Source organism: Typopeltis vanoorti, chromosome 13, assembly GCF_054136105.1.
Source record: "Typopeltis vanoorti isolate ZY-2024b chromosome 13, IOZ_Tvanoo_1.0, whole genome shotgun sequence".
Lineage (NCBI taxonomy): Eukaryota > Metazoa > Arthropoda > Arachnida > Uropygi > Thelyphonidae > Typopeltis > Typopeltis vanoorti.
This window is the reverse complement of record NC_143561.1, coordinates 63,028,605-63,043,169: the sequence shown is the minus strand read 5'-3', so window position 1 is coordinate 63,043,169 and position 14,565 is coordinate 63,028,605. Positions and strand designations below refer to the sequence as shown.

The 14,565-nt window shown below is 35.9% G+C and overlaps 1 protein-coding gene across 1 annotated transcript in view; it reads right to left on the bottom strand.

Annotated features, from left to right (window-relative positions):
- LOC150100219 (telomerase protein component 1-like) overlaps positions 1-14,565 on the bottom strand; it is a 1,179,105-nt gene that overhangs the window by 524,599 nt on the left and 639,941 nt on the right. The gene's annotated exons all lie outside the window — the stretch shown is intronic.

Genomic DNA, 14,565 nt, shown 5'->3' with positions numbered 1-14,565 from the left:
GGAAGCGTTATATGGAGAAATAAGCAAACTTGATGTTAATAAGGCTGTGGTACTTGATGCTATATCACAATGTATTTTGAAGGAATGTACCAGGGGGTTGACATCTGCCTTGACATATTTGTTTAATATGAATCTTATATTGGGTCAAGATCCAAAGGAGTGGAAGGAAGGCAAGACTGTACTACTTTATAAAGAAAGTGACAGAATTCAAGCATCAAGTTATTGGCCAAGGTGTGTGTTAGGTGTTGAGAAGCTGGTGAAAAATCAGGATCCATAATTGGGTTGACAACAATGTTATCTATGATAAAAGAGAGAAGAATTTCCACAGATTTGCTAAAGGGAGGTCATGTTTTAGTAATTGAGTTACTTATTACAATAAAATGGCTGCAACATTATATACAGGAAATGGATACAGTTTTATACTTATACTTTGAAAAGGCTTTTGATAGATTGCTGCATGATCAGCTGATAGTCGAACTAGAGCAGATGGGGGAACAATATCCCAGAAGAGGAAAGTCATTAGTGATGTGTCTTAGGGATGTTTTAGGGCCATTGCTGTATAACCTGTATGCTAATGATATTGTGGAAGATTTGAATGGGGATATACAGTGGTTTACAGATGATGCAAAGTTGGGACAAACTATGAGGAGCAGAGCAGATTTGGCCTTCCAAAAAGAGCTGAATAGACAGTGAATGGGCTTGGGGATACCAGTTCAATGTTACAAAATGTAGTTTTAAAATTTGGAAAACAAAGATGGAATACAGAATTTACTCTTGGAGGAGATATATTGTTGGAGGTGGAGGAAATAAGAGATCTTGGGATGATGGTGGTTAAAGATCTGAAATTTAGAGGACATACTGCTAAAATTGTGATGACAACATAATTAATTATGGCAATGATGTGCAGGACAGTGACTTACAGAAGTAAGTCACTGAAGGAGATTCTGATTTCATCGTATAAGTCTATAATTAGGCCACATATAGACTATTGTGCACAGATTTAGTCAACTAATTTTCAAAAGGATGAAGAGATATTGGAAAGGAACCAAAGGCCATTCACTAAGGTGGTTTCTGAATCTCTGGAATGTGAATATGAAGAAAGGTTGAAACAATGCAATTTGCAGATTCTAGTTTATATAATAACAGTACACAAGTACCCATTTCTGTATTTCAGTTTTCACTAATCTCTACAATACCTTTTCATAATCACCAGTATTGTACTTCCACATATATCCTTTCCTCAGAGAAGTCTTCATATGGCTAGCAACAATCCAGGTAACAATCAAATTTATTTGATTGTTACCTTCATGATCAAATTTACCTACTGGAGGTAAGCATGAAATCGCATTCACAATTACATCCTGTGATGAAATGATCAGATCTAAAACTTTCGATCCTTGCATGCTCTCCTTGACATACTGCATAAATTAATGGTCTCTGAATAACTCGAGACATTGTTCTTATTCCCACATGCTATCTCTTCATTCCAATCTGTACTGTTATAATTAAAATCACTCATAATAATAACCTTTCCCTTGTTCACAAACCCAAGATGCTTATACATTTGTTCATCACCTCCCTGTGAATTCCCTGGTCTACAGAAACAGCCAACAACATATGTCTTCCAGTCAGTCTCCATCTCACATCATACTACCTCAAAACCATTGCCATTATGTCTGCACGGTTAACCTATGGCTGTGCACTTCGCAACCATATGACTGGAGAAGGAGTGTCCCAGGTTCGATTCCTGTCGAAGATGTGAGGAATTTGAGGATCTTCCTCAGCCATAGCCAAGTTAGCCGGTCTTGGGCGCGGGCAGTAGGGTTTTTTCCGCCAGCTTATCTGGCATTTTTCATCCCACAAGCAGGCAAACTGGCCCCGTGAACACACACATGGATCTACAGCCATAAATACTTAACCCCTCATGAGCAGGCTCAACTCACCCCAATAGGGACGGGGGAGAAAAAGGGAGGAAAGAAACTCCATACAGATAAATAAATCATCTTCGTTCACTGCAAGCTTCAAAAAATAGCAAAACAAACATCTACAGTTTGAAATCTACATCAGGATAGTAGATTTAAAACATATAAACTTCACAATTGCTTACTTATGCTAACCTACAAAAAATAAACTATAGCAAGACACAAATCTAAATCACTACTTTACTACTAAAATAAAACTTATCTTTTCAATAGCAACTTCAACAGACTTTCACTAAATGGCCCTCTAGACCAACTGATGGCAACTTACTCAAAAGACGTTTATGCCACATCTGATCAAAAGAAACTATTTAAGATTTGCAAAACTTTTCCATGGTATCTGTCCAGAGATGCAAATACATATATAAGCATATTCACTGTTGATCAATGGTTCTGGAATCCATACCGCCAATCATTTATTAGTTGAGAGTTGTCATAGTAGTATAATAGTTAAGTGTTGATGATTCTTTCCATTACTTTAGAGAGAATTAAGGTGAATGAAACTGGAAACTAATTCGAAATTAAAGATTTTTCATCCTTCTTAGGAATGGGTTGTATATGTGCTAATTTTCAGGATACAAGATAGATACCAGAATGAGAGAGCATAAAAAGGCAATATAGAGAAGTTAAATCTGAAATGCAAACAGAACAATTGGAGAAATGCTATCAGGATTAGAAAATGTTTAGCATTTAATTTGGAAAGATTTTTCTTATTTTCTCTCTTTGAATGTTGAGTGTTTCTAATAATAATGAGACATTAACCAAGGTCATGCATGTAAGAATTTGAGGAGATGTGAGAAGCTAGGACCTTGGCTTTTTCTATGGATGATGATTGCAATAGAATCATTTGAGTGTATCAGTGGCTGCAACAATGTACAAAATTTAAGTTAGACAGCTTTGGCAAGATACCAGAAGGTACAACTGCCATTTAGACAGGATGCAGGATATCCATTTTTAACTCTTTCTAGGAAGTGTGTCTCTTGTTATTATTTTGCAGCTATTCTAGGCTATGGTATAAGGAGTATAGGAAGACTAGCTCGATATCTGTGCTTCACTATTATTACGGGCGACTCCAGGGAGTCTTTAGACTCATCGAGGGAGACCATAAATATCATGTCCACACAACTATTCGACATTCTCACAGTATCTATCATATTTTGCCTTGAACTCACTCACTCACTGTCATAGCACCCATAACAGACTCTAGCAGCTTATTCCACTCATTCATCAATCTAAAAGTAAAAAACCCAGCTCTAACACCCTTGCTAACCACACTCTTGCCCAGCTTCCATAGATGTCCCCTAGTTCTCCCACCACCAGTCCTGATCTCAAAAATATCCTCTGAATTAATCCTATAGAAACTCTTCAGCAATTTGAATGTCTCAATCATATCTCCTCTTTTCTGCTCAACCAATTTCTGCAGCCCACAAATCTTCAACCTGTTCTCATAAAGTTCATTCCATAGATCTGCAATCATCTTGATCACTCGCCTCTGGATCCTCTCCATCTCCTCCCCATTCCTTATGATATTTAACTGCTATAAATCCATTTTGACTCCAATAAACTTTCCTTTTATTGCAATAAACAATTTAAATTTAGCACAACTACCCCATGTCAGGCAACACCCTGTAATTATTAAAAGTCATTGGAAGTTTTCCCACTTGGTTATATTATAAATTAAAGATACCAATAAATTATATACTTGGTTTAATCCTTTATCCAAGTATAGGCAAACAAGTTTGCACCTGAACTATTTTCAGGATTGGGGCAACTCATATATAGAAGCTTATAACTTCACATCACTTGCCTTAGTCTCTGGATCTGGCTGCCACTGACGAGATCTCAATCTCAATAAAGGTCGAAACTGGTCTGGATAGTGACCCTTCCCATAATGCACAGCATTATACATACCCATAAGGATATGTGCTTTGCATCATGGGATACTAAGGCAAGTGATGTGAAGTTATAAGCTTCTACATACAAGTTGCCCCAGTCCTGAAATAGTTTGGGCACAAACTTGTTCGCCTACACTTGGATAAAGGATTAAACCGAGTATATACTTTCTTAGTATCTTTAATTTATATTAAAAGTCATCGTTCCATTGAATGACATGACCAACACCATATTCACGTTCAAGCTGAAATTCCCTTTAATTCAATACCTAACATTATATTTTTAGATGCTTGTACATAGAATTCAAAATTTATAGATGTTTGTTATTTAAAAAAACAAACAAAAAAACAATCAAATTATAATACTTCTGGATATACAACATTTTATGTTTTATAAATTGTTATTTTTGTTTTTGAACTGGTTTTGTGATATAATAGCATAGTACTCGTACTTCACAATGGTGTTCACAAAAATAAATGAAAACTAATAAAGAAAAAGTATATATAGTTTAAATAAAGCAAAGCATGTCGATGCAGAAAAACAATGAAGTGAAATTCAAAATACAGTAAACTCTTGATTTAATGGACTAATAGGGGCTAAGGGGTGTCCACTAAATCACGAATTTTTTAAAATAAAAATATCTATAACATTATACTGCAATTTTAATTATACTGCAATATTAGCACTGTAATAACAAAAAAATTGTTTTACACACAATTTTTAACAATTTTCACACTTTCAGATAAGTTAATGTGAAGTTAATGTTGGATGTTGAGGCGCTTGGTTTAGGTAATCCTGCTTTGAAAAAACTATCAAGTTTTTTTTTAAACTTTTGAATTCTGCCGTTTTTTTATAATTGACTCCCTAAAATTACGAAAACATGTGTAATAAAACTGCTGCAGAAAGTCACACCACATGACAAAAGAACCAATTACAGTGTGATTGGTGCAATCATGTCCTAATCATTTGCCGAACATGTTTTATGAGCAGTGACTCATTTATGTTGACTAAATTGCTAGTCCTGGGGGAGACCTGACTCCTACCAGGCACGTCCCTCAGGTGGCAGATGAGGGAAAACCCAATGGGTTGCTCCGAATAAAGAATAAGGAGTCATGGACCAAAGGATGCAGCAGAGGAGTGGCAAGCCGGCTGCATTATTCTGCCATTCAACCCTATCAATCAGGAGTCTCCACTGTGTCAAGAGAATATTACTGTGTCCGAGGAAACCGACGCGACTAATCCTAGATCACAGGGAGCAGCCGAGAAGTTTAGTATGTGGTCAGCCAATAGTGTTTTGCATCTCTTAACTTAAATATAAGGACACCCGGTAAAATAAATCTGATGGAAAAAGAACTTGCTAGGATTACATGGGACATTGTAGGCTTGGCTGAAACCCATTGGACAGGAGGAGTTATAAACCTAAATTCAGGAAAACTATTGTACTCGGGCAGAGAGGACAATATACATAGAGAAGGAGTCAGCATTTTAGTGAACAATAGGATACAAAATGCAGTCATGGCCATAGAACCACATGGCCCAAGAATGATCACTATCAGATTAAAAGGTAAAGAAAAAAATGTTCACTTTACAATAATTCAAATCTACGCCCCTGACCAGTCACATGAAGATGAAGAAATCAACACCTTCTATGATAAGTTGCAAGATCTAATAGACAAGACCAATAAGAAAGATATATTAATAGTGATGGGTGATTTTAATGCCAAAATTGGGAAGTTTACCCCAGGCATGGAGGATGTGATGGGCAGGTTCGGAGTTGATAACAGAAATGAAAGAGAGAAAGAATATTAGAATTTTGTCAAGCAAACAATCTATTTATCTGTAATACCCTTTTTTTTCATAGACCTTTCCACAAATATACATGGACCTCACCAGATGGTACAATAAAGAACTGTATTGATTACATTCTAATCAAACGCAATTGGAAATCATCAGTGCAGAATGTTAGAACTTTAAAAACTCCAGACTTCGACAACCATGAACTGCTTGCAGCAAAAATTAAACTAAAATTCAAGTAATGTAAATCATGAGCTCCTATCTATCAATAAAGTGGACCTGTCAAAACTGAAAGAGAAATCTATATAAGATAACTATCAGACACTAATAGGAAATGAGTTTAGAAAATTTTCCTATGACAATATAGAAAATACATGGAATCAAGGTAAAAAAAATTGTTACAAGTACTGCAAGAAACATACTTGGTACAACATCAAGACCAAATCATGAATGGATAACCCCTGAAATTCTAAATACTTTAGAAGAAAAAAGAACAGCAAAGCATATTAAATATAAAAAATACAGAAGAAAATAAATAACATTATAAGAATCTTAAAAACAAAATTGATAAAATGTGCACATCTGCCAAAAATAACTGGTTGGAGGAAAAAGCAAAACTGTGCGAAGAATCTTGGCAATCTTATATCTAGTAACCCCAACAATATGGAAACAGTAAAACACAGGCTAAACCTAGGTTGGACCAACATGAATAAACTAAACAAAATATGAAAAAATAAAAAAATCCCAACGAGTCTAAAATTAAAATTATATAAAACAATTATTATCCCAATGGCTACTTATGCTTCAGAAGCTTGGAGATTAACTCAACAACCAATCAAGAAACTTCAAGCATTTGAAATGAAATGCCTCAGAAAAATTAATAACACCCACTGGATGGAACACAAGACTAATGATCAAGTCAGAACAGATTTAAACTTCCCAGATAATATAATAGACACAATCAGTAAGCATCAACTGAGATGGTTTGGTCATATTCAGAGAATGGCCCCTCATAGACTCCCATATTTAGCTCTGAATGGATATATAGGAAGAAAAAGACCAAGAGGCAGACCAAGAAGTACTTGGATAAAGTTGCTGAAAGAACATTCCCATCTACCCAGCTATAGAGTCATGAGTGAGTTGGCTAAAGATCACGATAAGTGGAGAACCTTTCTTCTTAGTGGACTCAACCCATTATCAAGTGGATGAGATGAGATGAGATAGTGAAATTGCTAGTGTTTTTCCAACATATGATGGCCTATTCGCCAAAATTTGTTAAAAATAACAGGAAATTAATACCAAAAAAAAACAGCCTGTTAATTTAATTATAAACAAATCTTGGTTAAAAGCATTTTAAAATTAACAATGTTTAATTTTCATGTGACATACGGACCGAAAACTTTTGTCCGTTAAATCTGAAGTCCATTAAATTGAGGGTTTACTGTATAACATTTGATGAAGAAATAAAAAAGAGAAGGTTGTAATGAAAAAATTAATGCAAAAAATACCTATGACCTTTTTTTCTCTACTTAAGGACCAGTGTGAGAAGCAGTCCTCCCTCAAGTCAATCCCTGCTGCCTTCAGTGACTGCTCCTGAGACTTGGTTGATGGTCATAGCAAAGCAAACCTTGAGGGGGGGGGGAACTGCAGCAGTGGCGGCTCGTGAAACTTTAAGTGGGGGTTCTGCCTATACAAAATAATTTTTAAAAAATTCTTTTTTTTCCTAATCAGTAACCAATTTATTAATAAATAAATCTTAGATTTATTTATTAATAAATTGGTTACTAATTAGGAAAAAAAAAATTATTTTTTTAAAAATTATTTTGTATAGGCAACACCCCCACTTAAAGCTTCATGGGCCGCCACTGAACTGCAGTCTCTTGAACTCAAAGGGGGTACTCTGATGGTATGAGTGCTATGCATGGTATGAACACTGACTTCCCGAGCACAGCACAGCTAGTAAACACTGTTGCCTCGATGACGTTCCTGTGGAGGGCCTTCACTAGCAGCTGGTGCCAGTGCAGAGTTTGGGCAGTTTGAGGTTCTGGAAGCCTCCAGCAACATTACTGAAGCCCCCCCCCCCCCCCCCCCATCCAGCATCAGGTGCTGGACGGGGGGGGGGGCCTTCAATAATGCTAAGGACTTGCAGATCGACAGTGAACTGCTCATCTGTCAGTGAACCCTCATTATTTGACACCACTTGTGGCAAGGCATTCGTGTCGTAGCTGGTCTCCCTCAGGTCCCTGTTCCACAAGACTCCTCCAGACCTTGTTGGAGTTGTTATTCTTCCACACAAAGTAACAAGGCACCTCAACATACAGGAGGATTTTTGCACAACCGTCAGTTATGCATAGCTAAAAGAAAGCCACGAGTGTTATTTGAGAAGGGTTGCTGAGCTTCTTGGCCAAGTTGTTGGAGGTGAAGTACACATGATGATGATTCTCAAGGTGAACAGCGAGATAGAAGACAGTGGGGCACTTCTCATGAATGGGGAAAGCCAAGATCCTCCAAACTGCTTCCAAGCTGCTGAAGAACCACTCACTCTTGTACAATTTCACCTCATCCCTCTCATTCTCCAGGGTAAAAGCCACCTAGTCACTGCCCTTGTTCACGTACTTGCAAATGTACTTGATAGACTTGACAGAGTTGCATAATTCCACATTGATGTGAGCATCAAAAATTCTTGACAGGACAGGGCTGTAGGGAACCACCCAGCAGTTGTCCAGCTCTATCCTATTGATTTCTACAGTGAAGCCAATTTGAGCTGGAGACCTCCTCTGATACTGCAGGTATCCATCGTTGACTGTCTGAGTGTCCTTGAGAATTGGCCGGGGGTACCTCTGGATGCAGCTGCTTCCTTTCACGCTGGGAGAATCGTGTTGGCTTTCACGATGTTGTGGAGGAAAGGGTCTTGCTCAGGTATTTTGGCACAGATGACTCTGTCGATCATGTCAGGGAAGATGTGCTGGATGTGAGGTAGACCCAGCTTTTGCCACTCCACAGAGTATACGAAGCACCGCACTCCCCCAAACAGACTGCTCTTGTTCAAGAGAGCCATCATCTTCTTCATCTTGAGATGGAACACCCTGGCTATGATGTCATGATAATCGTGGGACTTTTGCCAAGGCAGCAGTGCATCTCTGATATCCTTCCACCTGGGGTTATAGGTGAAAGTGATGAACAGAGCAGGACAGCTGTGGTGGCAGATGTATGTCGTGGTGTCTTGAGTCTGCTTATGCATGCAGCGAGGTCCCCAGTGAAGGATGACAGGAGCACCACCACCATTTGACCCAGCTGAGCAGCATCAGCATTCTGCCTCTCCATGGCATCCCTCAAGTGAATGTAGCTGTCTTCCCTCAGCTGCATTTGGTTGTTCCTAAGGCAGTTCAACCTCACAGTCTCTATTTTGGTATACATGTCAACCAAAAATTGACTGAAGATGGAGAAGAAGTATACCATATGGTTGACCTCCTCCCTTGCCTCACTGGAATAGACGCTTGCTGCAGAGACTGTCTTCTTTAAGGGACAACTTGGGATTGCCCCGAGGCAGGACAACAGATTTAGAGCAGAGCTGAGAAACGCAAAAGGTTAAAAGAAAAGGCAAAAAAAGCGCTGCAGCAAAGAAATTCACTGGCTAAATTTTTAACTGAGCAAATTGAAAAGGAAATCAAAATACATACAGAAAGATCAAACTTGCACTATACATATTACCGATAAAGAACAAAATAACTCTGAAGAGGAATTGGAAAGAACCGAAGAGTGAATTGAAAAGGAAGAGAAGATCAAAAAACAATCTGAAGGATTAAAACCTTGCTGTAGATGTTCCTAATGAAGAACAAAACCGTGAAGAGCAATTATTATTATTATTGTGTAACGCCTCCAGAGAGTCCAAAGACTCATCGAGGGAGGGCACCTACTCTACAACTCTCCGTCTCCAATTGAAACAACAAAACAAATTTTGCAAAGTTTCAGCAGAATGTAGTAAAAATGAAATCGTTGTGATTTTCCCAATGATATTGCATTGTGGCAAGTTAATTTATCTAATAAAATGATAGAATACTATTTAATCAATAAACGATGTAACACTGGAGAAATTACAAAAAGTGCAATATACAGATAGAAACCGATCTTACTATAGAAATATTTCAGAATCTAATTTTTATTGTGTGAAAGCAAACTGCACCAAAGAATTTCGTCAATGGCTATTATTTTCAGGAACAAGTAAATGTGTCTACTGTTGTGTGCAGACTGTTTCTGAATTACAAACAAAATTTTCAACAGGGTTCAATGACTGGAGAAATTTAGCCTGAAGCTTGAAAGAACACGAATCTTCCCCATGTCATTTCAAATCAATGTTAACTCTCCAAAAAACAATTATCGATTACTGCGCATATCAATATGCATTTAGAAAAGCAAATTAATTCAGAGCAAAAGTATTGGCGATCTGTTTTAAAATGAGTGAGTGTCACCGTGAAATTATTGGCCAGTTTGGGGTTGGCATTTTGTGTCCACAGAGAAGGCATAGATTCCAATCAAAGGGGAAATTTCACAAGTTGTATTGAGTATCTTGTGGAATTCGATAGCTTTATTGCACACTGTATGTGATGAATTTATAAATTTAATGGGCAGTAAAGTTCAGAAATATTTAATTTCTGAAGTTCAAGGAGCAATTAATCACTCCATTATTGTAGATTCTACTCCCGATATAACTCATGTAGACCAATTAACTTTTATTCTGAGATTTGTTGATAAAAATAGAAATATAAAAGAATGGTTTTTTGGAATCCTCAAAATCGAAAATCATGATTCTGAATACTTAGAACGGATTGTATTAAATTTTTTGGGAGAGTTATCTATAGATATAAAAATTATATCTATAGATAACTATAAATATAAAAGTAGTGGTCAAATGTACAATAACGTGGCAAATATGGCTGGAAAATACAGCAGATTGCAAGATAGAATAAAACATCATATTGATACAGCAACCTATGTACCATGCACTAGACATAACCTAAATTTAATAGGAAATCGTGCTGCGGAATCCTGTTCTGGTGTGCATTGCATTACTTTGACTTTATTCAAAATTTATATGTATATATAAATTTTGGATAAAGCTAACCACTCGGCCAGCCTGGTTGGCCAAGTGGTTAGCATATCCGCTCTTCAGCCAGAAGGCTGCATGTTCGAATCCCGCCGTGGGCATGGATGTTTGTGATTGTCTGTGAAAATGCTAGTGGTGGTTGTCGGAGGTAGATGGCGGTGGTGTTTGAAGGTAGATGCAGTCGGTGGAGACGGAGAGGTGTAGAATAGGTGCCCTCCCTCGATGAGTCTTTGGACTACCTGGAGGTATTTCGTAATAACAATAATATTTCTTGTCGTCCACTCGGCAATGGAATATACTCATAAACAGTATGAAACACATTCAATGTCAACATATAAAAAGAATAACGGACACTAGATGGACATCAAGAGCTCATGCAGTTTCAGATTTAAAATCTAATTATCAAAATGTTAAGCACTAATTCAAATTAGTATGTCTGACAATGAAAAACCAATGAGTAAATTGGAGGCAAAGAAACTATCAGTATATTTTAATGAATATGAAACTGCTTTACTAACAGTTTTATTGGATAAGTTGTTACAACAAATAAATAGTACCGGCAAATGATTGCAAGACATGCAGTACAATTTATACATTATGAAAAGAAAAGAAAGTACAATTTATTGTAAGGGACAAATCTTTTGAAATCACTTTCCGAATTTATCATGGATGTCAGGCATAAATTCAATGAAATTGAGAATGATGGCAATTTTTTTAACAGAAAACTGAAACTACAAGGTGGACAGGTTTAAAAGAAGAATATTGCAATTTGAAGAAACTACTCATAATGAGACACATTTTACTGAAAAAACAAAATTTCGTAATAAATGTGCATAATTTATTTGTGATGTACTCATTTCTGAAATATCTATGATAACTGCCAGTTACACTGATGTACTTAAGAATTTTTAATTATTTTTAAAATGACTGATGTTGAATTAATGAATGTGTGGACAGAATAACTGCAAAATATCATAAAGATATTGACATTAAATATTTTAATGATGAAATTTTTCATTTTATTGCATTCATAAAAGGAGAAAATAAAACCGATCCTGTTGACATGTACAAATTATTAATTCGGGATTTGCAGTCTACATTTCCAAATGTAGAAACAATTATAAAAATTTTTTTTTGACAATACCTATTTGTAATGCTAGTGGTGAGCATTCATTTTTGGTTTTGAAAAGTGCTAAAAATTATTTACGAAATTCCTTAACTCAGTTGCATTTAACTAATTTGTCAATGATGTTCATACAAAACGATGTAGTTCAGTTATTAGATTATGAATATATTATCGATAAATTTGCTAAACATAAAGCGAGAAAAGTTCCAATTTAGTTTTTTATATTTACAATACTAATGTATATACATACTTGTTTTAATGTTCTTCCAACAGTGTTTAATAATTTTTAATGTAAACTTTAACAATTTTTTATGTAAATTTTACATAAATTTTCTGCAATAAATAAGATACAATGTAATTTTTCCTATTCTTTTTTATTAATAAATAATCAGTATTATGTTTTGCATTTCATTTTAAATGCCACAATAAAAAGTAACGAGTTATGTTGATCATATCTGTGACTGCAAAAGGCTAAAAATAAGATTTATTTTTAAGGAAATAATTGATCAGTATTTTTGTATTAAGTAATAAATTGATTTGATAGCATTACTTAGTATTTAGAACAAAAGGACCTTAAAACTAGGTTGCACTTGGGGCCCCTCCAAGTGCATGATCTGTCACTGGGTGCCCTCCTTAGATGAGAGCCTTTGCACTCCCTGGAGGTGTCATTTAATAATAATAATAATGATATTAGGCATGATCTACAGGATAATATTAAGTTATTTGCTCATGAAGCAAAGTTGAGGTGAGGCATAGCTCATAACAAAATCTTGAGAGGCAGATTTAAAAAAAAAAAAAACCTCTGTTGTGAATGATAATGAGTGTTAATTCAATGTTACCATGTATAATGACAGCATTATATAAATGGAAATTTGTTGCAAGTGATAGTAGACAGAGTTGAAGGGCTACACTGCTAAAATGGTTAAATAATCACATCAGATTAACTATAATGTTTAAAGATTTTTTATACTTTTTATGTATTCAATCTTTTAATAACTGCAAACTTAATGGAAGCCTGAAGTGGTCTGAAAAAAGTTCCATGTTTGGTCTTTAGAGCAGGATTTCTAGCTTATAAAAAATAAATAAATGCAAAAAATATAAAATTAATAAAAATAGAAATATCCCTGGTTCATCAACAACAATAATGTGCTACAGGCTTACAACTACTCATGGGTTGAAGTTATAAAAATAAGTGTATCAAACTGGGACATGGAAAACTGATGAGGTCTGGAATCTGGGAGTATTAGTGGATTATTAGTTATAATTCAGAATTCATACTACAAAATTAGCAAATACCTAATAGGGCTACCTGATTACTAAACACATTGACAAGTAGATATAAAAAGGTATTACATTGTTATTAAACTCTGATCCCCCTTCAGGAGCACAGTGTGTTGATATGATCACCTGGGTTTATTTGGAATGTAGAGAGAATCCAGCTGAGTGATGAAGTGGCAGTTCTATGGAATGCTATTTCTGTGGACAGGTTGAAGACTTATGGGTTACAGACATTGATTAATCAGCAGAAAGTGAGAGAGATGATAGAGATATATAAATTACTGTATTTGCAGGCGTATAAGACGCATCCCCTTTTTTGTACACATTTTTTAGGAAAAATAGATTTTTTAGACGTATAATAAAAAATAGATTTAATAATAGAAATAATAAAAAAGAATAAAGAATAAAAAATGATGGTACAACATGACAAAATTTCATGCTGGCTGGGGTGTCACCCGGTTAAACAAGGCCCTGTTGTTTTCGCCAGGGAACCAGGGCGAACAGCGAAAAGTCAGCTACTGGAACAAATCTGAAAACAAACCCCAACTCAACATCACCAGAGTTAAAGATCAGTACTATCAACGTAAGAACCCTGAATGGCAAAGAAATGGAGCTAGCTGAGGAATTAGATAAGTATCAGATTGACATAATAGGGATGACTGAAACAAAAAAGACAAAAACTGGTGAGATCTTTCTGAGCAATAAATACAAAATGTTATATTCAGGAAATGAAAATCAAGGAAAAGAAGGAGTAGCAATAGTATTCAACACAAAATACGAGGCTAATCTTCTTGAATGGCAGTCAGTCTCAAGTAGTGTAAGTGGGCAAATATGAGAATGGGGAACAGGACAATGAGACTCATTTGTGCCTATGGTCCCACAGAAGGTTCTACTAGGTAGAAGTGGAGGAATTTTTTGAGGCTTTAGAAAAAGCAACTGACACAATGAAAAAGGAAAAGTTGGTCCTTGTTGGGGATTTAAATAGCAGAGTAGGAAATGATTGCGAGACATACAAAAATATTTACAAAAACAAAAACATACAAAAATATGGTATGAAGATCAGCAATAGAAAGACAAAGACAATGAAAATAGGCAGAATCATTGAAAATGTCTTGTGAATGGAGAACCTGTGGAAAAAGTAAAACATTTCAGCTATTTAGGCACAATTTTTAGTGAAGATGGTAAATTAAATATAGAAATAGATAACAGAATCAGCAAAGCTGGTATGGTGGGAAGTCAATTGAATAAATTCATATGGAATAAGAGAGAAATTAGTCGGAACACTAAATCAGCTGTATACAAGATGGCGTTCAAACCAGTTTTAACTTATGGATCTGAGAGCTGGGTCAGAAGTAAAACACTTGACCAAAGGCTAGAGACCACAGATATGA